General features: G+C 50.9%; 1 protein-coding gene across 1 annotated transcript in view; it reads left to right on the forward strand.

Annotated features, from left to right (window-relative positions):
* Positions 1–2,060: 2,060 nt before the first annotated feature.
* The window catches only part of Zbtb7c (zinc finger and BTB domain containing 7C), a 260,400-nt gene continuing 235,929 nt past the window's right edge, over positions 2,061–26,531 (forward strand). The window contains exon 1 of the mRNA XM_077792360.1: positions 2,061–2,127. The gene's annotated coding sequence lies outside the window, so the exon portion shown is untranslated. The remainder of the gene's footprint in view (positions 2,128–26,531) is intronic.

Genomic DNA, 26,531 nt, shown 5'->3' on the forward strand with positions numbered 1-26,531 from the left:
TGATTTCCTGTCACTCCTTGGGGCCTCCTGTGTTGAGGCTGTGGCCTCTGATGACTGGATTGGACCTTTGGGTCTGCACTGAGCTACAGGGCTGTTCTCTGAGCTATAGTTCAATCCCTACTGATGCCACAATAGGGTGCAACATCTGCTAGCTGGGTGCGGTGGTGCATGCCTGTAATCCCAGCGGCTAGGGAGGCTGATGCCCGAGGACTGTGAGTTTATAGCCAGCCTCAGCAATTTAGTAAGGCCCTAAGCAATATCGTGAGACCCCCATCTCAAAATAGAAAAATAAAAAGGGCTGGGTGGTTCCGTGGTGAAGTGGCCAGGATTTAATCCTGGTACCTAAATAATAGTAATAATACCTGCCTTGCTTTTCAAAGGAGCTTGTAAGTCCCCGTGTTGCTTTGCACAGAAGGGCCTCAGAGACTGAGCCATGGAGGCTGAGCAGCCCAGGAGGCTCAAGGTCAGCATGGCCTTCCCAGGAATCTGTGGCTCTTTGTCACAGCCCATTTCCTCTCTGCCGGACCCGCTCCCGTTGACCAGGTGCCTCCTCATTCCTGTCTTCCGTGTTTATCACTAAGTTTGCTGGACGCGTTTTTCCTTAGGCCTCATATCAGGGAAGAAGCCAAAGGCCCAGTTGTCCTCCCCCCGACTCCCCATAGCAGGGTGAACATAGCAGGGCTGTTCCCAGCCCCTCCTCACTCCCATCCACCTGCTACCCCCTGGGGTGGCTTGGCAGGGAGGAGTCCCCCTCACACCGGAAGCTGGAAGGAGCGACACCTGGGAGTCGGAAATCCTGGTCTTGACTCTGACACCAGCTCAGACCCTCAGCAAGCTTCTCAACCTCTCTGTGCTTCTGTCTCCTCGTCTTTGAAACACCCCTTCACAGAGCCGCCAGAAGCCCAAGATCCTGGGTGTACAAGATCCTGGAAGAGTGAAGGCCATTGTGTAAGGGGCACGTAAGACATGGCCATCTTTCAAAATCGCCGCGTGGGCCAGAGGGAAGACCTTGCCCCTCCCTTCCTCTGCTGCCCTCACCCTGCCCTAGGTTCTTGCCCTGGCCTGCAGGAGCTCCCAGGGTTGGTGTGGAGCTCAGGTCACCTGGGGCAGTGGGAGCCTGGAGGCCAGGCCTGGTTAGAGGTGCAGGGCTGTGACCAGCATGGACCCAGAGCCCAAAGGCAGCCTGAGCAGGATGGCTGCCACCAGAGGTCCTCTGGCTCTTCCTGGCCAAGTGTGAGCCATGATCTTGACCTTGAAGTGTAGGGATGCAGTCGAGCCAGAATTACCACAGGGGTCTGTGTGTCCTCTCCAGACCCCTATTCAGGACCTCCCTGTCCACCTTGAGTCCTACCCCTCACCCCGGGAGCTCTGCATCCCTCCCTGTCTCTCGATTTGAGAAGGGTTTTGGAAAGCGGTTCGTCACCTACACAGGTGCGGCTCTCCTGCAGCCTCCCAGACCACAGCACTTCAAAGCCTCGCCTCAGGGTCCTGGGGAGCAGAGCAGAGGAGCGTTCCATCTCTTGAGTGCAAAGGGCGTCTGTTTTCTTTTCCTTGCTGGGGTAATGGCACAGCTCACAGGTTCTTTTAGTCTGAGCTAAACTCTAAATGAGGCTGGATTTGCTTGCGTGATTGGAAGATGGGTCTTTTAGACAGAATGAAACATGCAGAGATAAGAAAATAGGAGTGGAGGGTGTGTGTGTGTGTGTGTGTGTGTGTGTGTAGGCCTGGAGCAGGACATGATCACCAGATCACTAAAGACCCAGGATGACAGAGTTGTAGTCACCAGGCACTGATGTCATAATAAAGAACCATGCAGGGATGGCTTGAAGATTTGAGACCCGTTCACATCGGGGACCTGGGTCTCTAGTCCTGGTTGGTGACAGGGACGTCTCTTCTCTCTGCAGATCCCCTCTGAAGCAGCTGGGAACTCAGAAGGCTCCCCATCCTGGAGGAGAGTTTCAGCCAGAGAGGGAGAAGGGATGGCGTGCAGCCCACCCAGGGCTTGAGGTGGAGCGAAATCCACAGCCTGTTGGACCTGGAGCCTCCGAGTGGGGGCTGCACCACCGGGGTGACTCAAGAAGAATCGGTGCTACGGGCCCCAGCGACATGTACATGGTGTAATGACAGGTAATGAACCTGAAGCTCGTCTATCCTTTATGAATGATATGGCAGGTAGGAGAATATATCAGCCTGCAGGAGACACCAAGTGTCAACCCACGGGAAGATAACTATGCAAACAAAGCTCAGGAAGGCCTGATAAGAGGATGGATGGATGCTTTATAGTTATTAGTTTTTGCCCACGTGCTTGCCAGAGCCACGCACCGGAAGATTTAGCATCAGCGGGGTTCACTTCCTTGCCTTGTGGGAAGGCTCGGTGCCTGGGTGGATGTAGCAGGTCTTGTCTGAGGAACTCAGAGTTACAAATCAGGAAGTCGTTACCTCGGTCACTCCTGTGGGAGGCAGGGAATTTATGCCGATGGGGAAACAGAGGCGGCAAGGGTGCAGGAGCTCTTCCTTGCATCCGTGATATAGGAGGGTGGACCTGGACACCTTGCTGGTTGGGAGGTCTTCAGGTTCGGTTCAGACGCCTTGAGTAACAGAGTATAATGGTTCAGTGTTCCTTAGGAAAAGAAGAAAAGAAGGCGTGGCTCCCCTTCCCTCCCAGGGTGCCAGGACAAGTGGAAGATGACCCAAGGTGGCCAGGGAGGTCATGAATAGGGGTCTGGAGAGGACACGCAGTCTGTCTGGCAGTTGACCTTGAGTCTAGCAGTTGATCCAGGGACTTGGTCAAGGCAGGAAGCATCAAGAGAACCCCAGAGCCAAGCGGGCAGGGATTTGAGACTGGACAGAGGGGACCTCTAAGGCTGGAGACTCGAAGGCGAGCTCGGATCTGACGTCAGAGCCTGTTCCTCTGCCTGTCTGGTCTTCCCTGTGCATGCCATGCCGGTGCAGGGTACCACTCTGGCAATTTCCATCACGGGGGGAAATGGCAGCTGAGACGGAAGCAAAAATAGCTTGGAGCCTTGGGAAACTGAGCAGGAAAGGGGAGAAGGGCCAAGGGCCTGAAGTGGGAGGCCCCAGAGGGTGTGGCAAATTCCATTCCAGTGCAGGCCAGTGTCAGGGTCCTCGGGTCAGAGCCCAGGGCTGGGGAGGGGCAGAGCAGCAGGACTTCTGGGTGGCCTTGTTCTAAATCAGGCAGAAAGAGTAGGTTGAAGGGATCCAGAAAGCTGAGCCCAGCTCTAGGGAAATGGGCCAGCCACAGGCACCAGACAGGCCCAGGACTTGACTCCGGTCTTAAGTGATAAAACAGAAGGGGAACTGAGGTCCCGGGGCTGGTGGTGCCTGGGGGTCTTAGCTGGGAGCAGGCAACCACACAAGTGCCTGGGGCTAACTAGGACCTGGGGTGTATCCCCCCCCACCCCAGCTGTCAGCTGAGCAGGTGGTCTGCACATGTAAAGTCTGGCTGGGGGCTAGCACCACGGCTGGCCTTGTGGTGGGAGGGCCTTGTGGTGGGAGGTGGTGGAGAACAGGGTGGAGGTAGCAAAGGTCCCGCCCTGTAGGCTGGGCTAAGACTCCCATCACACGCACGGCCCTGGGGAGGAAGGGGCCGGGTGCCTCCCGACCTGGGCCAGACAGAGCAGAGGCCATACTCTGCCAGACATTCTCAACTGATTTTGCTAGTATTTACCAAGTACCTATGTGTATTGGGCACCACACCCCGTGCCAGAAAAGCAGTGAATGAGACGCAGCCTCGTCTCTGGAGAGGGCGTGTGTGGCAGAGAAAAGCCCAAAGCCAGGTCCAGGGCTCTGGGAGCCACAGGCCCTTGTCTTCAAAATAGGGACCACCCTGTCTCACGGCTAGGCTGGTAAGGAGAATTCCATAAAATAAAACATGCAGCGCACTGAGCCCAGCAGCTGGCACCACCATCAGTGGTCAGTATATTTCGTTGACTTCCATTGTTTTGCTCTGGGCAGAGCTCACGGTTGCTGGGCTGCGAACAGGGGAGGCTGGAAGAAATTCATTCTGACTCATTTGGTGACTGACAGCCTTTAAGGCCTGGTGATCAGAACTCCTCTGGCCACAGAAAATGTGGTTTAGAGTGAACCCCACATTCGGGATAGGTGACTGCATATTTGGGGGCTGTGCCAGTTGCTGGGCTGGAGTAAGACAGGAGGCAGGAGGGGCAGACCCAGGAATTTGGTAAAGTGTGGAGAGGAGAGAACATCCTCAGAATGCTTGGAGAGTCTTGACTCCTGCTTCCAACACAGCTCCAGGTCTAGGGGCAGGGTGGGGGTATGCAGCAGCCCAGGCAAGACCAGGGATCCCGAGTGCAAGTGGCTCAGTAGTGATGGAGGGTGACCGCAGTCATCAGGCACACCACTCATTTTAAGTTTGCTAGTAGGTGCATTGAAAATAAGCAAGTAATATTTCATTTTAAGAATGTATTTAATTTAGCTCAATATGTCCAAAATATTTCCACTTGAACATACAATCAATGTAAAAATTACGAAGGAAATATAATTGTAGTTTTTTGTATAAATTCTTTGGAGTCCAGGGTATGTTTTATGCTTCTAGCACATCTTGGTTGGGACTAGCCACATTTCAAGTGTGGCTAATGGCTACTGGGTTGTTTAACACAAGGTCTAGAATCTCTTGCCAAGGAGCACCCAGGGTGGATCCTGAGCTAAAAACAGGATTTACTCTTAACATTCCCTTCTTATGAAAGGTCTACAATGAATCCCCGGAGAAATTCACTTCAACAATAAATTCTGTCTTGGTGGGTCTAGAAGGTGATGTGCATCCTCAGGAGCCAGCCCTGGCTCCAGGATGGGGCCACTCGTGAGTTCTGGGCCCTGACTTCATGCTCTCTTCAAGTCCCCTGAGCCTCAGAAGTTCCATTGAAATTGGAGCTAATAGTTTCTATCTTGCTGGGCAACTCTGAGGACTGAAACAATAGTAAGTTTCTCTGTGACACTCCATGTCAAGAAACGGTTCCTTTTATTTCCCCAAATCGAATGAAAACAAGTCTGAGTTCCCTCAGTGGCCGAGTTTGGCAAAAGTTTCCGAGCAGGCATTTCTGCAGCTCTGTCTCCACCCTTCCGGTGCCTGGGAACTGTGGGGGCTTGGCGGGGCAGGAAAAACGGGGAGTGCTGAGGGAGGCTGGACCTTGGCCCATGCTGGTGAATGAAGCCGCTGTGGCCCGTCCTTTTGCAGGCTGTGGGTCAACCGAAGGAGGCAGGCCCCTGCATCCGGCTTGTGTCCCAACACCAGCCCTGCCACAGGGGATGCCAGGTCCCGGGCCACCCTCTCTAGGGAGTCAACATGGCCAAGGTGGGTTCCGGTGGGCTGAAGGTTGCCAACCACTCTGGGACCCAAGTCATCCCAGCTGTCCTGGGGCCCAACCTAGGGGTCCTCCCCTGAAAGCTGGGTATCCTTCAGCCCTCTCTCCCCAGCCTCCAGCAACAGCCTTCAAAACAAAGGCCCATCTCCACCTTATCTTTCTTTTCATGGCCATAAAAATACAGATAACTCTCCCTTAGGAGAAGAGAGCCCTAATCTCAGTGTCCCAAAGTATGGCTCTTCTTCCTGGGGGTTGGGAGACAGGGGTACATTTCTTGTTATTCTGAGAGCAGTCTCTGCAGTCGCCAGCAGGACGCAGTGATTTCTCCTCACTTAACCTAGTATCTTCGCCATAGAGCTTCAGCGAGGTGCACTCTCCACAAGGTCAAGTTCCCCATGCCCAGCCCATCCGAAAAATGTGTTAAGTAATCTCTGTCCTCTGTGGTTTTCCTGAGACTCCTGATTCCCTAGGAGCTGGGTGGAGGCTGCTGTGGGGTTCTGAAGCACCCCCTCTCCATCTCGCACACGTGGTGCACTGTGCGTGTCCTCCCTGTGACTCAGGGACTTGCTCCCACCAGGTTCTCCACCCTAGGGTGCACTCCTCTGATTTAACGGTTCTCCTCCAGGACAAGGGAGGAACTTGTCTGTCATGGTAGGGAGGGGAGACCCTGACGTCTTTATTTTCCCTCAGTCTGTGGGCTGGAGTCTCTAACCAGGCTCCCATACAGATTATCATGGATGTTCATAGTCCATCCATCCTGCAGAACCAAGGAAGCCCCCCAGGCCCACCCCAGCCCCTGGAGTGGGTCTGGTGAGGACTTCTGTGCTCAGAAAGGAGGGATCCTGGCTGATCCCACATCCTCCTACCTTACCTGGTGTTGGGGAACAGGATCAGAAGGTGCAGGTGGGAGACACGGAGAACTGGGTGTTCTAGCTGTGCTAGAATTGGGGCACAGGCTTTGAAACAATGAAACCCAGTTCTGACCCCAGGGTTTCAAGGTTGGGGCCACATTGGGCTGTGTGCAGGGGGTGCTGGCCCTTGACGCTTGCTGCAGCGGTATTTGGGTCATTCTAGACAGGACCTACCCCCTGAAGGGTAGGCCCCCACCCCCTCTGCAGCTGTCTCCTGTTCCCCACCACCTCTCCTGGGCCCTGAGCTGTTAAGGGTGTCACGGATCCTAAGAGTCCTCCAAACCAGTGTCATTGTGACCTAACATCTCTTTTATAAGCTAATCTATGGCATATTTGGGGACCAGTTTGTGTGTCGGGGGGGACCTACATAATCAGGAGCATTTAGATAGGGCAGTAGTTGTGGCTTTTTCTTAGTTTGCTGTGTGACCTGGTGCAGATCTCTTAACTTCCCTGGGCCTTAACTGTTCCCCTCCGTTCAATGGTCATGAGAAAGTGCCCTCTCTGATTTTGCTGCATGCATTCTGAGAGCCAGAGGCACAAAGGCCCTTGGTGGCCCAGGATTTGCCAGCATTACTGCAGAAACCTTTCCTCACCAAGTCTAGCACCGTGCTCTCTGCTCTGCAAAATTAGTGCGTGTATTGCTTCCTAGGGGCCCACGGGGAGAAGCTCCTCATATATCACCTTAAATTTTGCAGCAGGGAGAAGCAGAAAGCCACATTGCCCTTGACTGACAACCTTCATACATGTATTTAACAATTTTAATTTTTCATGATTCTTCTGATAAAAATAGTGCCCGACTAAAAACAAATACATTTGTATTTTCCGTCTCCTTAATTAGTTTCTAATTTGGGGGTTCTTATTAGCTTAAAATCATCTCACTGAAATGGTCTTAGGATGATTAAAAAAAAAAAAAAAGAAAAGAAAACGTGAAAAACCACAATCAATTCCTGAGAGATCTTCCTATTTAATTATGCTGATTGGTGCACTAGAGACCCCGGGCAACATGAACCTCTCAGAATAAGCTTGATTTGTGCAATTTGGTTTTAAAAAATTTTGGATGCATATTTATCATGATCAACTCTGTGTTTTCTCCTTGAGATCTTGACTTGTTTCCTGAGATGTGGGAGGAGGAACCCATGGGCTATTGAAACCCTGGGCCTTTAGTTTAGCTCATGGACTCCTTGGCAGGGCCTGGACTGAATGGGGAACTGAGGTTCCCAGCTTGTCTGGTAATTTAAAATGTCTTTTCTTAAAGAAAAAGGAAAGAAGAAAGAAAGGTAAAAGAATACCCAGAGGTAGGCTAGGAAAGCAAGGGCTGACGGAATTGTAGCACGGGGTGGTAGGAGAATGGTCCATGAAATCATAGAAAAACGGGCCAATCTTGGGTTAGAGATCCACCCAGAACAAAATTCCAGAATGCACTATGACTTTGGAGATATTGGAAAAACTCAAGTTTGTCAAAAGGATTTGTCTGTCACCCTCACGCCCATGGACCATTCATCAGCTTGGCTGAAAGTTGGGTACCCAGATGCAGTGGGAAGGGGAGGATGCAGCTCTACCTGAGGCCTGCTGTCACCACGAAGCTGAACCTGTCCTGAGCAGGCTTTGGATCTCACTACCACTTACACAGGGACCAGAGGAACATGAGAAACCCCACCACCGTGGTGTCCCGAGTCTGGACCAAGGCAAGTGCCTCGGGACCATGACCTCATCTCTCCAGCATAAATGATGCGAATGCAAGTAGAGTTGAGGGGAATTGTTACAGATTAATAAGGAGACACCAGCCAAATGCAGTCTGTGGGGCTTGTTTGAATCCAGATTCAAGGTGACCTAAAGCAGAAGGATATGTTTGAGAGAACCCGGGAGAGGAGACACAGGATAGGTGTTAGGTAGTGGGCAGTTGGTGCTAGCTTTTCAGGTTGTGTGATATTGTGGCAGTGTTACATACAAAAGTGTTTAGGATCACAAGAGGATGTCTTGGATTTTCTACAAGAGATTTTAGGAAAAAGAGGAATAGATGAAGCAAAAGTTTTATCTCTGGAATATTGAGCCCCATTGAAACTGGTTGGTGACTATTGCTGGGTACATGGGGATTTATTATGGCCTTTTGTGTGTAAAAAAAAAAAGTGAAGAAGAAATATCCCTACTAGCTGTTTGACCCTGAAATTTCACCTTTGGAGCTCTGCTCCTCTGGCTTAAGCCTTTCCTAGTCCAGTAACATGTAGCTTCTCCTGGGAGCACAGATAACCCTTGAGGAAAGGAACAGTGGGCAGAACAGATCCCTAGGACACAGTAATGTGGGGTCACGATGTGCGGAAGTGCCCCAGGATAAGATAAGTTTGGAGAAGGCTGAGTTTAAGCCAAAGAGACTTCTTCAGAGCCTTCAGAGTTTCTGGTACTGTGCATTGTGGAAGAGAGTAGGTGACAGCAATGAAGTATCCCCAAACTGTTGATCTGTCACGTGCTTTGGAGGAAATAGAAATCTCCAGCCTCTGCAAGGAAAGTCAGATTAGGTCAGAGCCTGATCCAGAGCCGTTTCCGGTTACTAACTGTTGTGCAACCACTTACACGTTCTGAGCCTCAGTTTCCCCATCTGTAAGATGAGCTTCATATCACCTGCCACCGACCTCACTAGAATGTGTACAGTGGAGAGCCCAAGACCAAAGGTCGTGTGTGACAATCATGTGGTGCCATTTTCTAAAAGTCAGTCCACAAATATTTGCTTGCGGCTTGTGCTCAGGTCCCTGTGTACAGGGTACAGTCCATGGTTACCCAGCTGGAGACTGTTAGTGGGTGTCACACACTCAGAAGTCACCAAGGTGGACAGACAAGTTCTCTGCCCTTTGGGGGCTCGTGATGGAGTTGGAGAGACATAAGAATAATCAATCACTGAGGGGACTATCAAAGCCACCCAGCACTGGGGAAGATAAGCCATGGAGGTTTCAAAGGAAAGGGGGATTGCTCTTGGCTACGGTGGTCTGGGGAGGTCACCTGAGCCAGGTGGCTTGGTAGCCAGAGGAGGATGTAGGTGGAGAGAGGTCCCTCAGTTAGAATATTGCCTTTGCCCCTGCTCCTGCGTACCCACATTCTGCAGGGGAACACACAAACCTTGTTTGGGTTAAGATGTCATCTGACTTGGGGACACAGATCCTCCCTGTTCAGAGCCGGGGCCGATGTTCCCCCTGCCCAGTCCTGCCAGCCACTCCCATGGCCTCCTCTGTTCCATCCTAGCCAGAGAAGCTGGGTTTGCTCATCCCTCTCGCTCAGTCCTCTCTTCAAGTCACGGAGATAAAGCAGCATGATGTGGCTTTGACAGCCAAGCCCCCGACATCATGGAGTCACTGCCCAGGGCAGTGTGAGAAGACGACCCGGGTGAGAAAGGTTAGGAAAGGTGGGCGCAGTGTGCGGTAGAGGTGAAGGTCTGTGCGACAGCAGAGGCCGGCTGGGCTTCCTAGGTGCAGAGAGGTGGCGGGGCAGCGACTCCCCGGCTGGACAGAATGGAGTTATTTGGGCTGTGAACCGCAGTTAAGACCACTTGCCACCCCAAAGCCCACATGGTCCTCTAATTTGCACAGAGCAAATGAAGGAAAAAGGCCCTCGTAAAGGACAGCATTGTGGCAGATACTCAACAAGGTGTGTCCAGTGCCTGAGTGCCCCACCCCAAGCCATTCCAGGATTTAAAGACATGCCAAACACATGGCCTGTCCTCAGGAGTCCTGGGTGGACAGGGCTTAGCCCATGAAACGGGAGCTATTGTTAGTATTGATATTTTGGGAAAGGACCTTCTCAGTTCCTGGCCCCACCGTGGACTTGTATGGCAACCTCAGAGACTCAGCTTTGAGTTCTGGCTCTGCCATTTGGGACAGGTGACATAGTTTTCCTGGACCTCCATGTCCTCAAGTGTAAGTGGAGTGGCTGTTCTCCCTCCTGGGATTGTGGTGAGGACAAAATGAGATGAGGTAGAGAGAACTTTTGATCCCAGGGACCTCTGGAGCTTCAGTTTTTATATCTTCCACTAAGAAGAAATGAAGTGTGGGACAAGTTGCCTTGGGCCTCCGTTTCTTTGGCTATGAAACGGAAATAATTAAATTGTCTGCCTTACCCACACCAGTGAACCGTGGAGAGAGGGCTTCATGGGCAGCATTTGCACGCACACTTCAAGGCGTGGGAAGAGTTAGTCAAACACTAAAAGCACTTATTGTGTCCATGGGCAACCCACTGACATAAGCCACACCCAGAAGATAAAGTGTCAGAGTGGCAAGATGCCGCTGGGCCCATCATGGTCCAGGTGGGAGGAATGACGGTACCCACTTTCCTGGCTCCCTACAGTCCCCCAAGTGTGGCAAGGCCAGGAAGAGCTGACCTCGCTCTGCCACTCAAACTGTCTTGTGTGCCCCTGAGCAGGACCCATAGCCACCTGCTCAGACCCAGCCCTGAAGGTAAAATCTACCAGTGACAGCGCAGGAAGGGTCCAGCAGAATGTTTGGGAAAACCTTTCCAAGTTGGAAGCAGCCATCAGCCCGTGCTCACTGGAACTGGAGATTTAATAATGCTTGTTAATTGATTAATGTGCAGCCTGCCATTTCATCTGCCTTTTGGGGAGAGAGTGACCATCCTATTTATATTAGAGAGCTGCTCTTACAGAAGCCTACCTGAGCCTCTGCCGAGTTTATCAGTTGGAGGATATATCTTCCCCAGTCCTGGTGGAAAACAGGTGGCCGCCTGGGCTGAGACCAGACATCCATTTACCCACTTATTCTAATTAGTTTTGTAACTCAGCACTCACTCCGGGCTTTGATTTACAGTTAATGGTTCATCTTAAAATGAACAGTTGTCTGGAATATTCCACGGGTCAATGGCTGACTTTTAGGAAGTGGTGGTATTGACACGGCAGCCACGTGATGAGTCCTGCAGCACCAAATCTATTTTTAGATTTTTTTTTTTGCCACTATTCCTTTACTTCTCCCCTTACTGGCCATAAAGAGTCCCCCACAGATGTGTGATCCTTTTAAAGCCGCATGGTGTGGTGGAGAGAGCACAGGGCTGTGAGGTTGGAGAAAGGAGTCCTCAGCCCAGCTTTGCCATCATCTCACTGGGCAGAGCAAGCAAAAAAATCCCATGACCTTTCTAGGCTTCAGGTTCCTGTGGGGTGGATGGGACAGGGTTGAGAGGAGAGTTCCTCCCTGAGACTCTGACTCAGGAACCTGTGTGTGTCAGCCCAATGGTATATGGTGGGCATGCAGGGAATTAGGTCTTTGCTCAGTTTACCAAAGTAACTGCTTCATGTAAGAAAAAGATTCAAACAGTGTAAGTATTTAACTGAGAGAATGAGGGAACTTGTGTGCCTCTACTCTCCCCCAAAGATCAGCACTATCAATGATTTAGAGAGTTACTAAATCCACACCCACATCTATTTCCACATCCACATCCATGTCCATATCCACACTGACATGCATATCCACAGCCACATCCACACCCACATCCATATCCACAGCCATACCCATATCCACAGCCACATCCACACCCACATCCATATCCACAGCCATTCCCATATCCATATCTACATCCACATCCATATCTATATCCACACCAACATAGCCACCTGCACAGACCCAGCCCTGAAGGTAAAATCTACCAGTGACATCCATATCCACAGCCACACCCAAGTCCATATCCACATCTACATCCATATCCATATCCACAGCCACATCCACACCCACATCCATACCCACATCCACACCCACATCTATATCCATGTCTACATCCATATCCATATCCACATCCATATCCATATCTACACCCACACCCACATCCATATCATATCTACATCCACATCCATATCCACACCCACACCCACACCCATATCCATATCTACATCCACATCCACATCCATATTCACATCCACATCCACACCTATATCCACATCCACATCCATACCCACCTCCATATCCACATCCACACCCACCTCCATATCCATATCTACATCCACATCCATATCCACACCCACACCCACATCCACATCCATATCTACATTCACATCCATATCCATATCCACACCATAGCCACATCCACACTCACATCTACACTCACATCCATATCCATATCCACATTCATATCCATATCCACATTCATATCCACATCCATATCCATATCCATATTCATATCCACACCTACACTCACACCCACATCCACAATCACATCCTCATCTATATCCTGTCTACACATCTCTATAGATAGCTGTTTAATATAGGTATATTTTTCCAGACCCATGATATAAACTAACATGGGATTGAGTTATATATTAAGACTCATAACTTATGTTTTCACTTGATAGATATCCTTTTTAAAAACTTTTGCTTATGTTTATCACTCTGATTCTTTATCATGTGCTTTTCTATAATATGGATAGCATATATTAACAGGATAGAATTAATTTAATTCTTTGATGGCCACATGGGTGGCATGCTCAGTAAGGGGTTTGTCCATCCGTCCTGTCCTGGGAGGGGTCAGAGGCTCAACTCCGGAAGGGGAAGAGTGCACTCTCCCATCCTCAGCTGGGGTGTAGCCCTCCCATGTCTGACAAGTGCTTTGGCTGAGCAGCATGGGTGCTGCTCCCAGAACTTGGGCACCAGTGCCAGAGCTGGGGTGAGGAAGGTGCTGGGAGGGTAGGGTGGAGCTGTGGATGGGAGCTGGGCAGGGAGGGGCCAGGAGTTTGCACAGGAACTTGGTGCAGTTTGCTTGCTCCTGGAACCGGTGTCAGCAGCTGGAACCCTGGTGAGTCAGGGGTTGTTGGGAGCAGGTGTGGGCTCCCCCTCCAGAGAGCACAGGTGGGTTTTAGCCTCAGGCAGGTCCCATACTATTCAGGCTTCCTGGTCCTTCCAGTGAGGCGGAAGGGAGGCCAGGCCACCAAGACACTCCGCTCCCAGCTTCCTCCTTGGTCAGAGCAAGTGACTTACTTCCTGGGCTGGTGTGAGGGTGGGATCCCAGCCACTTGCAATAGTTTCCCTTTCCTCTTGTATTAAATTACATCAGAGTTTTGAATAATACAGCATTTATATGGATCGAAACCGAAATGACAAAGGTGCACACTAACACTGCTCACTCTGGTCTCTGTCCCCTTCCACAGCTCTCCCCATTGCCCCATGTAGGCATGCTTTGTATTTATTTTGGTTTATTCATCCAGTCTTTTGTTGTGGTAAAATGCAGAAATTTGGATATATATTGTTAATTTTCTATTTTACTATATAAAACATGGATAACTGTATATTCCATACTGCACTTTGCTTATTTTATTTCCTTAACTCTAAATTCTGGAATTCTGTCCATATTAGTGTACAGAGAACTTTCTCAGGTTTTTATAGCTGTGTGATATTCCTTTTTTATTGATTTAAAAAAATGACAGTGGAATGCATCACAATTCTTATTACACATATATACAACAATTTTTCCTATCTCTGTTTATATAAAAAGTATGTTGACACCAAATTCGGGTCTTCATACATGTACTTTGGGTAATGATGTCTATTCTACCATCCTTGCTCACCCCCTGCACCCTCCCTTTCCCTCCCACTTCTCTGCCCTATCTAGAATTCATCTATTCCTCCCATGCTCCCCCTCTCTACCCCACTCTGAGTCAGCCTCCTTATATCAGAGAAAACATTCTGCATTTGTTTTTGGGGGATTGGCTAACTTCACTTAGCATTATCTTCTCAACACCATCCATTTACAGCCGCGTGGTATTCCATGGCATGCTTGGACAGAATTTATCTAACCAGTCCCCTAGGGAGAGGCACTTGGGCCTCTCCATTTTTTTTATTATTAAAAAAAATTGTTGATCTCTCATCCATCTGAATGCTTTGTTGAATATGTGTGTCTAATTACAAATCACCCCAAATCTTTGCTAGAAGTAGGTGCAGTATATATTAGTGACAAGTAGGTAAATTATTAAGATATTGTCTCCAGACTCCTATCATTTGTTCCCTTTCCTCCGAGAAATTTGTCCCCAGCCCCTTAGGCTCCACAGTCACCCAGGTGCTTGTCAGGGTGCAGGTTCCTTTGGGATGCTGGGAGCTTTTCTGCCCTTTCCTCTGCCTTGGGCAGAGACTGATGGACCCTGGACCCAGTAGGAGAGGTGGCTGTGGCTTGGGCTCATCAGGCTGTGGATTCTCCTCCCAGACCTGCTGCTGGTGAACTAGGCAACCCTGTGCAAGTTCCTGCCTCACCTGTCACACAGGTGAGCTGTGAGACCTGAGGACCTTTCCCACCCTGACATTTTATGGTCCTAGAACCACCTAAATGGTGTGAGCCACCATGTTTAAATCCCCAGCCCCTGAATGGCCAATCAGAAGTCACCTTCTCCACTTGGGGCCCATGCTGGTATGTCCTGGCCCTCCCGAGTGGTGGGAGTGCTTGCTTCAATATGAGATCAAATTTCGATGCAGCCTGCCTATACGTGGTAATAAGATGACACCCGTGTGCACATTCCCATTACTCATAAGTACCTTCATTTGGCTACAGAGTTGTGAAGTCCTTTCATTGCTATGGCATGAAAAAAGGATATTTCACACATTTCACATGAGCCTCATGATGGAGCTTCTGAGTGAATAAGAATCAATGCAACAGCCAGCTGCCACCCGAGAGCCCATTTATACGGAATCACAGGCGGCTGAGCCCCACCTTGGACTGTGATCTCGTCAGATCCAATAAGGCAATAGTAATAATAACTTACGTTTTCACGATGTGGGCTCCTTCCCCGAAGCTTTGCTGTGGTGTGTATGTACCCTCTCTGCTGTCTCTCTGCTCCTGTCCAGGTGGGTCTGTGTCCACTGGGGCCCTCAAAGTGACTTGCATCCCAGAGAAGTCTCCACGTCATGCACTGATCAATCAGTCAGTGGATAATGAGTCACTCAGCTCAGTGCTGTCATGCACAGCACCCCTTAAACTTAATGTGCTCTCTGGGAACTCCTGATGCGTCCCCGCACCCCTAGGAACAGACTCTTCCTGTTACAGCATGGCTGTCCACTCTGCCCACCAGCCCCTGCTTCAGCCTGCCCTCGCCCCTCCACCCACTCAGGGGCTCCCTCCACTCTGCCTGATGAATGCCTTTGGTCCAGATTGCTACCACTTCCCCCAGACCCACCCAGGAGCCCATTTCCTCTTGCCACCCCCCAGCTCCACCCCAGTCTCCACATAACCTGCTGTGGTAAATATGTTTGTCCCATTTGGCCATTACCTGATGTAAACCCTTTGATGGCCTCTTGATGCTTTTAGGACTGAGGTAGATTCTTGCCAGAGCCACACAGCTTCCTGCCCACCTCATCAGCCCCCTGCGCTGTCTTCATTTTTGGTTTCTAGAGGAAGTGGTGCTCTTTCCTGCCTTGGCACGTGTGCACCCTGCCATCTCGGGGTGAGGGCTTTCTCCCCTTGCTCTGGGCTAGCTCCGGCTCATCCATCACAGAGCAGCCAGGCTGTCCCTGTCCTGGCCCTCTGGGCTGAGTGAGGTTCCAGTATGTGTGTCCTAGCCTTACTGCCTGTTCTAGTCCATTCAGGCTGCTGTAACCGAATGCCAGGGACTGAGTGGCTTATAAACAACCGAAAGTGATTGCTCACAGTCCAGAGGCTGAGAAGTCCAAGGTCAAGGTCAAGATCACTTCCTCACAGGTGGCTTCCTCTCCCTGGGACCTCACTTAGCCTCAAGGAAGCTCTTTGGAGCCTCCTATAAGAGCACTAACCCCATCCACAAGGGCTCTGCACTTACAATCTAATATCTACAAAAGTCCGGGCCTCCTAATACCAGCACTTACATAGGAATTTGTGGGGGGATACCCACATGCAGACCAGAGAATCACCGCTTTAAATAAACACATAACATGCTTTGCCTGCCTCCCTCCTCACTGGAGGGCCAGCTCCAAGGCCTGTTGATAGTCAGGATCCCGACACAGCACTTAGACTCTAGTGGGACACGTCACTCACTGAGGGAAGCAGTTTGGGCAGGTTGTGCCCCCCCGCCCCTCCGGGAACATCCTTTTTTATAGCAACATCATGAAAAGGATAGCAAAGTTGGAGGTCTCCAGAGGTGGTCCCCTCCTTCTGGGGAGGGAGAACAGACCCCTGTGAGGACGACCTTGAGCTCTTGACCCAGAGAGCCTCTTCCTGCCGCATGCTCCTGAGCAAGTCGCCTGCCTGTCTTCTCTGAGGCTCAGTTTCCCCATTTATCAAAAAGGGGACAGTTCTACATCATGTAGAACCACATGACTGAGAAGTTATACTCCATTTATATACGATGTGTCAAAATGCACCTACTGTCATGTACAACTAATTAGAACAAATACAAATTTTATATATGGGCATATATATATATATATATATATATATATATATATATATATATTTTTTTTTTTTCTTTTTTTAAGGGACAGTTCTTTCCCCAGAGGAATGTTGCGAGGGTTACATAGGACTCTCCATGCCAGGCACTTATCACAGTGCCAGCCTTGAGCAAATACTGGCCAGAGGATGACCCTCAAGCCCAGAGAGGGTGGCCTCCTGGCCCTCATGGCACAGTCACTTAACCCAGATCCTGGATTTCTGTCCTGGCCACCTCTTGAGCCCTCAGAAGTGCTATAACACTCCCTGACCTCCTGTGGTGTCCAGTTGTGTCGTCATAGCAGTGGTTCTCAGCCACCCTCCTCTACGAACATGGGGTGATGTTTGGAGACATTTTTGATGGTCAGAGACTCGGGGAGAGGGATGCTCCCAGCATGGAGCAGGTAGAAGCCGGGGTGCTGCTCAGCATCCTCCAGTCTGCTGACCAAGGAGCCCAAACTCGCAGTGGTGCCCAGGTTGAGAAATCCTGCAGAGGTTTTTTTAGGAGGACCCCGGGGAAAGTCAGTCCACTGGAAACTCACCCAAAGAAGGGCAGGAGTTTCCTACTAAGCTTACACCCAGGGACAGTGGCCTCTCCTGTTTGGGGCTGTGCAGGGGTGGAGACGTGGATGGGACTGAGAGGCCTTGGGGAGTCAAAGCAGCTGTTGGAAGCAAAGAGATCAGATGGGTGCAGGTCTGGGCCAGGCAGGTCATTCCTCCAGCAACTTTGCTAGAGACTTATGGACATCAGCGTTCATTTTCCCCTCCTCCTTTTCCAAAGGCTTTCAGCACCTTGGAGACTGAGGTGGGGGCACGGAAGCAGCTGCTCCTGGCAGGGGCAGATCCACCAGCAGCCTGCTCTGTGGCCCAGCTGTGGGAACTGTAGGCTGCAGCTCCCCGCTGCCCTTGGGAGGTGTGAGGACGCAGGGTAGGTGTAAATCACACTCCATCCAGCTTCTCCACCCCCAGCCCGGCACCATTTTCACCTAGGAAAAGTCTAATAAAAATGCATTCCAAGTCCTAGTCCTAAAGGAACAGGAGTGGGGAGGAGCTGGGGAGAGGAGCCCGCCCAGCCTGCCTTATTAAATGTAGCTGAGCCGCAGGGCTTTTCTGGTCTGGGAAGCAGCCCCAGGGCCCCCGGAAGCAGTGGGTCCTGGGTATCCATTCCATTTTCCAGACTTGTGGGATGGCCCTGCAGAAAGTCCCTGGGTCTCAGCCCACTGTATGAGTTAGGTGGGCACAAGTCCTGCCTGGCATGGCCCTTGCCTGTGTGGGTACAGTCAGCTCAATCAGGACTGATCAGACCCTGCCCCTGGGTGGAAGAGACACCAACTGGGGCTTTACCTGGGAGAACAAGGGGGCAGGAGAGAGCCTTGTGGTATGCGACACCTGCAAGGGATGGGGGTAGGTGGGGTAGACCAGGCCACTGTCTTTGAAAAAAATTGCAGTTCCAGACTGTACCCCAGACCTGTGACAGCAGTCTCTGAACCAGGGTGCAGGCACAAGTACATTTTCAATTTCTCCAGGTAATTTCAACACGCAGCCAAGAGAAGCACTGATTTCAAGTCTCCCTGGCTCCCCAGCAGTATGGCTGCATGGAGATTATAAGAGGGCACCAGGGAAACTAGTAGAGCTCAAGAAGGGAGTTGTGGGGCAGACAGACCCCGCGTGGGGAAGGGCTGTCGCCCCTCTGGCTGCACAGATGGCTAGGTTTCCGGTCAGGCTGGCTGCATGATCCATTTGGGAAAGAGCATGACTCAGAGGTAGTGGCTGCCCAGATCTGGGGTCTGCGGTGCAGGGCTGCTCTGCCAGCACATTTCCCACAGTTGGCAGGGGACCCTCCCGGGAGGCAAGGGGGAGAGAAGGAGGCAGGAGGTGCCCACTGGATTTGCCCTGATGTAGAATTGTTGGTAGATTTGATATTGCACTTATTTGGGTGCATGTCTGGTCTTTGCTGCCAGCCTAGGAGACTCGGGAGAGCAGCAGCTGTATTATCGGGATGTCCAGGACTGACCGCTTCCCACCCCCTCTGCTGTCAGCTCTCACCTGAACTGTTACAGGAGCTTCCAGATTGGCACCCCAGCCTCTGCCCTCATCTGTCTGCCTCAAAACAGTGACCCAGCAGCTTTCTTTAAAATGTGTCGGATGGCTTCTTCCTTGGCTCAGAACCTACTAGTGGCTCCCCGTGTCACTCAGAGTAAAAGACAAATGATCTCGTTCTCTCTTCCCTCTTGACTCACCTACCCCCTTCCTCCCATCTCTGGCTGCCTCTGGTCCTCTGTGCACTCCGGCCTCAGGGCTTTTTCCTAGATGGACCCCCCACCACACACACACACACACACACACACACACACACACACACACACCCCTAGAAGCCTTGTGCCCCAGATCATCGGCACAACTCCCCCTCCCCTTTCTTCACCTCTCTGCTTGAATGGCACTTGCCCAGGGAATCCTTCCCTGACCATTCACTTCCTATCTCCCAAATCCATTTCTCTGGGTACCACTCACATAGCGACACGGTAACCTTTTGTTTACTTCTGTCATGAGCACCTAGGAGGTGGAGATTTTTTTCTGTTCTCTTTGCCTTGGTAGATGAGGAGCCTGAGCAGTAAGAAGGCTATATATGGTGCTCAGCATACTTCTGTGTCTCCTATTGTACTGACATTTATTTATTTATTTGTTTTACTAGGGATTGAACCCAGGGGTGCTCTACCACCGAGCCACACCCCTAGCCCTTTTCGTGTTTTATTTTGAGACGAAGTCTTGGTAAATTGCCCAGAGTGGCTTCATACTTGCCATCTTCCTGCCTTAGCCTCCTAGGATGCTGTGATTACAGGCATGCACCACCATGCCCAGCTCTGACCCTTGGAATTTAGAAGTTGTGTTATTATAATCTTTGACACATGCCATTCTTTCTGCTGGTCCATTCCTGGTCTGCTTTGATTTAATTATATACTTAATGAGTTATTTTGATTAATGTCATAAACACAGAAGAGCCCATCACCCAAATAAAACTAGGATTTGACAAAATCTTATTTCCAAATATAGGTATGATCCTGCCCAGCTCACCCCCCGGGGTGCCCACCCATCTTCCTTAAGCCCACGGTCCCCAGTCCCTTGCTGTTCTTTCTATCTAGGGTTACTCCGTCAGTATGCACTCCTAAACTGCTTGTTTTATTGTAGTTATTTTCAGCCTTATTCAAACTTACTAGGCTATAGACAATTTTTGGAGTCTTTTTCACTTCATCTAATGTTAAGTTCCCCCTATATTGTTACATGGTTGCCATTCTTTTCCTTTTGAGTACAAAAAAATATTTGTAAAATGGATATTTAGCTTTATGTCCGCCCATAGTTCCAAGTTCAAAATAATAGCTAAAATCTGTGAGGTCCTTCCTCTGTGTAAGACACACTGTTTTATTTACCCCATTTAACAGACGGGGAAACCGAGACACAAGAGGTGAGCAACTGGCCCAAGTCACATTCAAATGGCCAAAGCAGGATTTGAACCAACATAGCAGAGCTGCAGAGGCCTTGCTTCTACCACTGTGCCGCACTGTCTTTCTGCATGAAAGAATGAATGAGGGACCCCTCCCCCAACCACTGTTCACCTCCTCTCTATTAAAAGAAACTGTCACTGGACCTGGCACTTATAGGGGCTTGGGGCTCAGAACCTACCAAATAGATTAAGCCCTTTGCCTTGGCTGCCACAAGAAGGGGCCAGGCTGGGGCTTGTGCCCTTGGCCCGTGAAGAAGGGGCCTGTTCAGGAGTTCGTCTCCCTTCACATCAGGTCTCAGATGACTGCAGAGCTAGGTATGCGCTGACCGGCCTGGTCAAGGGCTGATCTGTTTGGGGGCTGTCCTCTCTGGGTACCTGGTGCACCCCCTCAGGGGTGAGACCTTTTGTATATTAAGAATAAACACAACTAATGAGGAGGGGCTGGGGGTATAGCTCAGTGGAGGAACACTTGCCTACCATGTGTGAGGCCCTGAGGTTCAATCCCCAGCCCAAGGAAAAATAAGACTGAAAAGAAGAAATGGGAACTGGAGAGCTGGACTCAAGATGGGGAAGATGCTGTCCCAAGAACAGTCGCCCTGCCCCAGGAAGACCTATGCAGCAGGGCAAAGCCAGGCAACCCGGTGGCTTTGGTCCCCAGAATTGGGCTGGCACGAGCCAGGTTGGACCAGAAGGAGGATGGGGGCTATGAGCTTTACCATTCTAGTGAGCAATGGCCGGTCTGCCCTGCCAGCCTTTGTCCAAGGCCTCGAGCGGGATGTGCCTGGGAGGGGCCCCTGGGACTTGCTTCACTGACCAGCTGGAGGAAGGCAGAGGGGGGCCTCTCCAAAAATTCAGCTGCCTGAGGATCAGGCAGGTGGGCCTCTGGTACAGGTCTTCCCCTGGGGGATGGATGGGAGCAGGGACAGAGTGTGTGTTTCCTGGGGTGTTTCAGATTAGTCTGGTAGAGGAGGGGAAGGAAAGCCTGGGCTGTGTTTTTTTTCCAGCAAGTGATATATTCCACTGGTATCAATAGGGGGCGGCAGAGAGCACAAGACAAACAGCCAGTACTCCACAGGCCAGAGGTCCACACCAACCCTCAGTTTCTCCTAAACACCTGGAAGGCCTGGAAGCCTTGCAGCTGAGTGCATGTTTCTGGCACCACTGAAGGGGTTAAGGTCTGTTGCTGGTGTGCAGGCACTTAAGTGGGCCCCCTGAGGTGGGAAGGCCTGGAGGGAGGCAGGGAGTCCTCCTGAAGAAGGGAAAGGACAGATGGTGAGTGTAGGCTGAGTTATCTCAACCCAGGCTGTGCATCAGAATGGCTCTGGGAGCTTCCAAAATTCTCATGCTCTGGCTTACTCAGGCCAACAGGATCAGAGTGTCTAGGGGAGGGACCTGGGATCTGGATGTTTCAAAGCCTCCCAGAGTGAGAGCCACTGACGGCACACAGCCTTGTCCCCTCAGCAGCTGCAAGACCTGGGGCGTTGGCTTGCATCGCCTGTGAAGTGGGGATGGTCATGGTCCCTGCTAACATCCGGGGATCTTGAGGGTTAACTGAGATACCTGTGCAAAGCTGGGCTTGCAGCAGCTGCGACCTAGGAGGAAACTATCCATCCACTCAGCTGACAGCCCGGGTGCCTCCCGCATGCTTTGCAGGTGAGCTCTGCACCTGGCATCTTCGGAGTAGAAATGCGGGTTCTGGGGGGACAAACAGCATCTGGGGAGACGATTCACTTCTGGAATCAGATCTGGGTGCAGCTGGCCTTGGGGCCTGGGTCAAAGGCCAGGCACTGGCTTGTACCAGACCCTGAGGTCAGGGATGAGCTGGGCACAAGGTGAAGGTCCTATTCCACTGAAGGCCTGGGCCTCCGTCCTGCCCCAGGGGACGGTGCCTCAGCTGTGTGTACGTGGAAGGGGCCTTCTTCTCAAAGTGTATTTTCCTCCCACTTCCTCCGTTTATTTTCCATGAAGATTTTTAGTAACATTCTTTTGAAAATTCCAATTCTACTCCAAGTGTAAGGGAGAGAAAAATGAGTAGGGAGCACACTGCAGAGGCCGGGGGGTGGGGCGGGGGGGGTGCTGGGTGTGTGGAGGGCAGGGGGGCTGGCGGGAAAATCAGGGAGCCTTAGTGCCAGGTCTCACCCAGGGAACCTTGCCACCTCTCTAGCCCTGGAGGACAGAGAGTGTGACCCCTCCTGATGGGGGCCGCATGGACCTTTGGTACTTACATGGACCTGGAAGTCTGTCCTCCATTCCTAGGGCCTCTCCCAGGTTTGTGAGAAACCTCTGTCCACTTTGCATTGCGCAGCCGGGTGGGCGACGAGCTAGTTGAGACCCCCCACATTTCAAGACCATTGAGTTCATGCAGCCTCCAGGCCTCTGCACAGCTGAGTCTGGGAGAAGGGGCCAAGCTCCGACCCACTGCCCTGGAGAGGTAGAGCCACCCAGGCCCTTTAGGATCTGCACTCCTGCAGGGAGTGTGAGATTCGGGACTGAACACAGGTCCTTGTCTACCCCCTTACCTGTCCCTTTGCCTAAAATGAGGAAACTGGGGCCCTTCTTAGGGGTCCTCAGGCTAGTAAATGGCAAAACTGGGGACTCCTATGTGGAGCATCAGGGCAGTGAGCTTTGCATTCAAACAGAATGGGGGCATGTGTGTGGGGGGGTGGAGAACATGATCTGACCTTGGACTTGAGCCCCTCTGGGGTTGACCTTCACTCCAAGCCCCAGCCCTCAGGTTTGCTTTCCTTGCTGGATTACTGAGAACCTTTGCTCATTTCCTGTGTCCTGTTGGGTTTTGAATTTTCAAAAGACCCTGAGTCCTGCGAACCTCTTTCAGCGTCGGGGTGCCAGTCTACCCCCAGCAAGTTTCCAGGTGTTGGGTGTTGCTGGTGGCTGTGGCAGAGTGTCTCTCAAGGTCAGCTCCCCCAGGCACCTGCTTTATGCAGAAACTGCCGTGTTCTCAGTGTCCCGACTCATCTGGCTTCTGAAATCACACGCTCTGTGTCCCCACTCTAATTGGCACTCTTGAAGGCATTCCCCAGGCAGATTTGGGTAGGCTTTGACGGCCTCAAAGAGGACAGGGGAGGGCTGCCATACTCACGGTCGCCCTGCCCTCTGCTGAGGGTTCCTTTCATCCCCAGGGGCTGCGCAGACCTGGTGAGGAGGGGGAGCTGAGGGGAGTCATGCCTATTAACAGCCAGCTCAGGACTCCCCTGCTGGCTGCAAACAATGCCTGCCTGCCTGGGAAGTTCTTGGAAAATGGCTCATTAAAAGTGAAAGCCATGGTCAGGGTGGCACCTCGGGTGGCCTGCAGCCTGCACCCTCCTCCCAGCTGCCAGTCGTCTTTGGGGTGGTCTGGCCTCGGGAGGGGGGCACCTGTAGACTCCTCTTCCCCAGGTCTCCAAGGAAGCTCTGCCAGAGAGGCCTTCCTGAAAGGGCTGGGTCTTGCACCTGACCAGGGGTCCAGCATTGCCCACACCTGCCACCTCCGACCATCCCACAGGGTCTCAGCAGCTCACACTTGGCCATGATTTGTAGCAATTTCACCCTCCTGCCTCCCCTTGGGGATCCCACTGGCAGCGCTGCCAGATAAAAACACCTAGTTGCATTTGAATTTCAGGTAAGCAATGGAAAGAGTCTAGTGTTTATAGATCCCACAAAGTCCACAGGACATACTTATATTAAAAATAAATTATTATCTGGTCGGGCATGGTGGCGCACGCCTGTAATCTCAGCAGCTCGGGACACAGAGGCAGGAGGATCGAAAGTTCAAAGCCAGCCTCAGCAACTTAGTGAAGCCTTAAGCAACTTAGTGAGACCCTGTCTCAAAATAAGAAACATAAAAAGGGCTGGGAACGTGGCTCAGTGGTTAAACACCTGGTTTCAATCCCTGGTTCAAAAAAAAAAATAATATATATATATATATATATATATATATATATATATATATATATATATATAAAATCTGAAATTCAAATGAAACCTGGGTGTCTTGTATTTTCGCTCACTAAATCTAGCAATCTGATTGATCCACAGAGAATGCTTTCTGCCTCAGGGCTAGACCCAAGAGGGTGGCTTCTAGTCTCTGCAAGACCAGCTCTGCTAGTCGATGCCCTGAAGATTGTAATAACAAAAAAAAAAATGCAGGCTCTGATTCAGTAGGTTTGGACAGGGCTGAGCTGCCTTTCAAACAAGCTCCGGGGCCTTTGCTGCTGATCCAGGGGCCATACTTGGAGGAGCAAAGAAATAGGACAGTGAATGTTAGAATCACCGAGAGTAGGGGCGGGAGCTCAGAACGCTCCTGCTGGGGGCCCTGCTGGGGCTCGACGCCCACAATCTGACTTGGTTTGTCTGAAGGGCCCACTCACAGTACTTTTAAAAGCTCCCACGTGATCCCATTCCCAGGCAGGCTTGAGAACTACTGTTTTGGGCTGTTTATTGACAACTTTTCTCTGCTCTTTTTGGCCTGAGGACTCTGGATTTTGCTAGATTCAGGGTGGATCCAATCTACAACTTTAAGGTGTGATGCTCATGTGAGTGTGCCCCCTGGAACTGGGTATGCCAGCCACAACTGTCTTGGGAAGCAGAAAGCCTCCCTTGGAATCCACACATGGAATACTGTGTGACAAGTCGCTTAATATCTCAGGTTCACGCTTAGGAATTGGGGAGTGATAAACTATTATAAAAGGAGAATCAGATGGACCATGGTACAAGAGCTTCCTGGATCCATCAACAGCCGTGGGAATGTCAGATGATATGAGGACAATGACGAAACTATATCCAGCGCCATCCACATGGTGACTATGCCACTCCTCCAGCGTCTATCCAGGTGATAAACCCTTTATATTACGGCTTTGAGAGATGGGTAGACAGTGGGTAGCAGCAGGGGGCAGGTCCAGGATGACCCAAGGAGGCAGAAGAAATCAGTGAAGCAGGCCTTCTCACCTTCATCTGAAAGAGTAACCTACTAAGGAATCAGGAACCAAAGCAGACTTGCTGGGGTGAAATGTTTGGTCCAAGGTGGTTGCTTTTCCACTTATCTTTGTCTTTTGGATAAAGAAAAATCTGAATAAAAGCTACTTTTTAATGGAGAAACGCTTACCTTATTACTGTCAGCCATGCGTGCCTTTAAAGTCCACACCCCTCTAGGGCCTCCCCACAAGGCATGCGGTAAAGGCCAGAGGATTAGAGGCAGCCGCAGCTGGGTTTGAAATTCCTTCCCAGCCCTGAAGAGCGCATTCCGGGGAAGCTGCTGTTCTTCCCGGACCCTCTGTTTTCTCATCTGTTTGTGGAGACTGTTCTGTGGCTTGTGGGATGTTGAGGAGCATCCATGGCCTCTACCCTTCTGGTGCTATAGCCACCCAACTCCTGAGTTGGGGACAACCAAAAAAGGTCCCCAGACATGTCCAAATGCCCCCTGGAAGGCAAAGCTGAGCAGAACTGAGAGCTACTCTAATAGACTCTGGCTTCCCCTTAGGCAGAAAAGGCTGAATTTCATTCATTCATTTTTAAATTCATTCAGAAAGCCCCCATTCCTACTGTCCACGCGCAGAAAGGCCAGGCATGGAGCATTAGTGTCCCAGTTAGCTGAAGAGATGTGCACAGATTTGTCACATGGAGGGGCAGTTACTTTGTGTTGGTATTTGGAGCCAGATGGCCAGGGGCCTGCTAATGTGTCCCCTAGCAAAGCCAAAATGTAGAGAAGTGGGTTTATTAGGTCGCCTCACAGGGAAATAGTTATGGAGTGTGTTCCCACCTCAGATCCCCAGAGCCTGGGAGACTGAGCTCGGGGTGGGTGATGAAAAGAACCTCGTACGCTTGGAGGCCGAAGTGTCCTCAATGAAAACTCAGGAAGGCAGTTTGCCTGCCCGCCCCATGGGCTCGGGGGTCAGTGCCTTTCCTGGCCCTTCCGAAATAAGGCTGCTCACCATCTTTGGAGAAAAACAAAAATAGAAAAAAAAAAAAAAAACCAAAACAGTCCTTCTCTTACTCCCTTTTCTTAGTGCTAGGAAAGAAAGAAAGAAAGACTGTGGGTTCCAATAGTAGCTGTTCTTTGGAAGCCGTGGACATGGCTCTTGTTTTCAACTTGAGTCCACTTCTGAACATTTCTGGTTTTAAAATGCAGATCTGCATGGGGAACAAAAAATAAAAAGGAAGGGATGGTTTTCATTTGCTCAGGAGTAACTAGAAATGAAAGCTCCTAAAGACCCCTATAGTCACAACAAGGGTGGTGTGTGTGTGTGTGTGTGTGTGTGTGTGTGTGTGTGTGTGTGGTGCTGGGGATCAAACCCAAGGCCTCCCCTTGTGCCAGGCCAACACTCTACCACTGAGCTACATTCCCAGTCCACAACAGTGATTTCAAACAGACAATGATCTTGAAAAACAGCAAACCAAGTTTTGGTCCAGACGCTTGCCCTC

The sequence above is a fragment of the Urocitellus parryii genome, chromosome 13 (genome assembly GCF_045843805.1).
Source record: "Urocitellus parryii isolate mUroPar1 chromosome 13, mUroPar1.hap1, whole genome shotgun sequence".
NCBI classification, from domain to species: domain Eukaryota; kingdom Metazoa; phylum Chordata; class Mammalia; order Rodentia; family Sciuridae; genus Urocitellus; species Urocitellus parryii.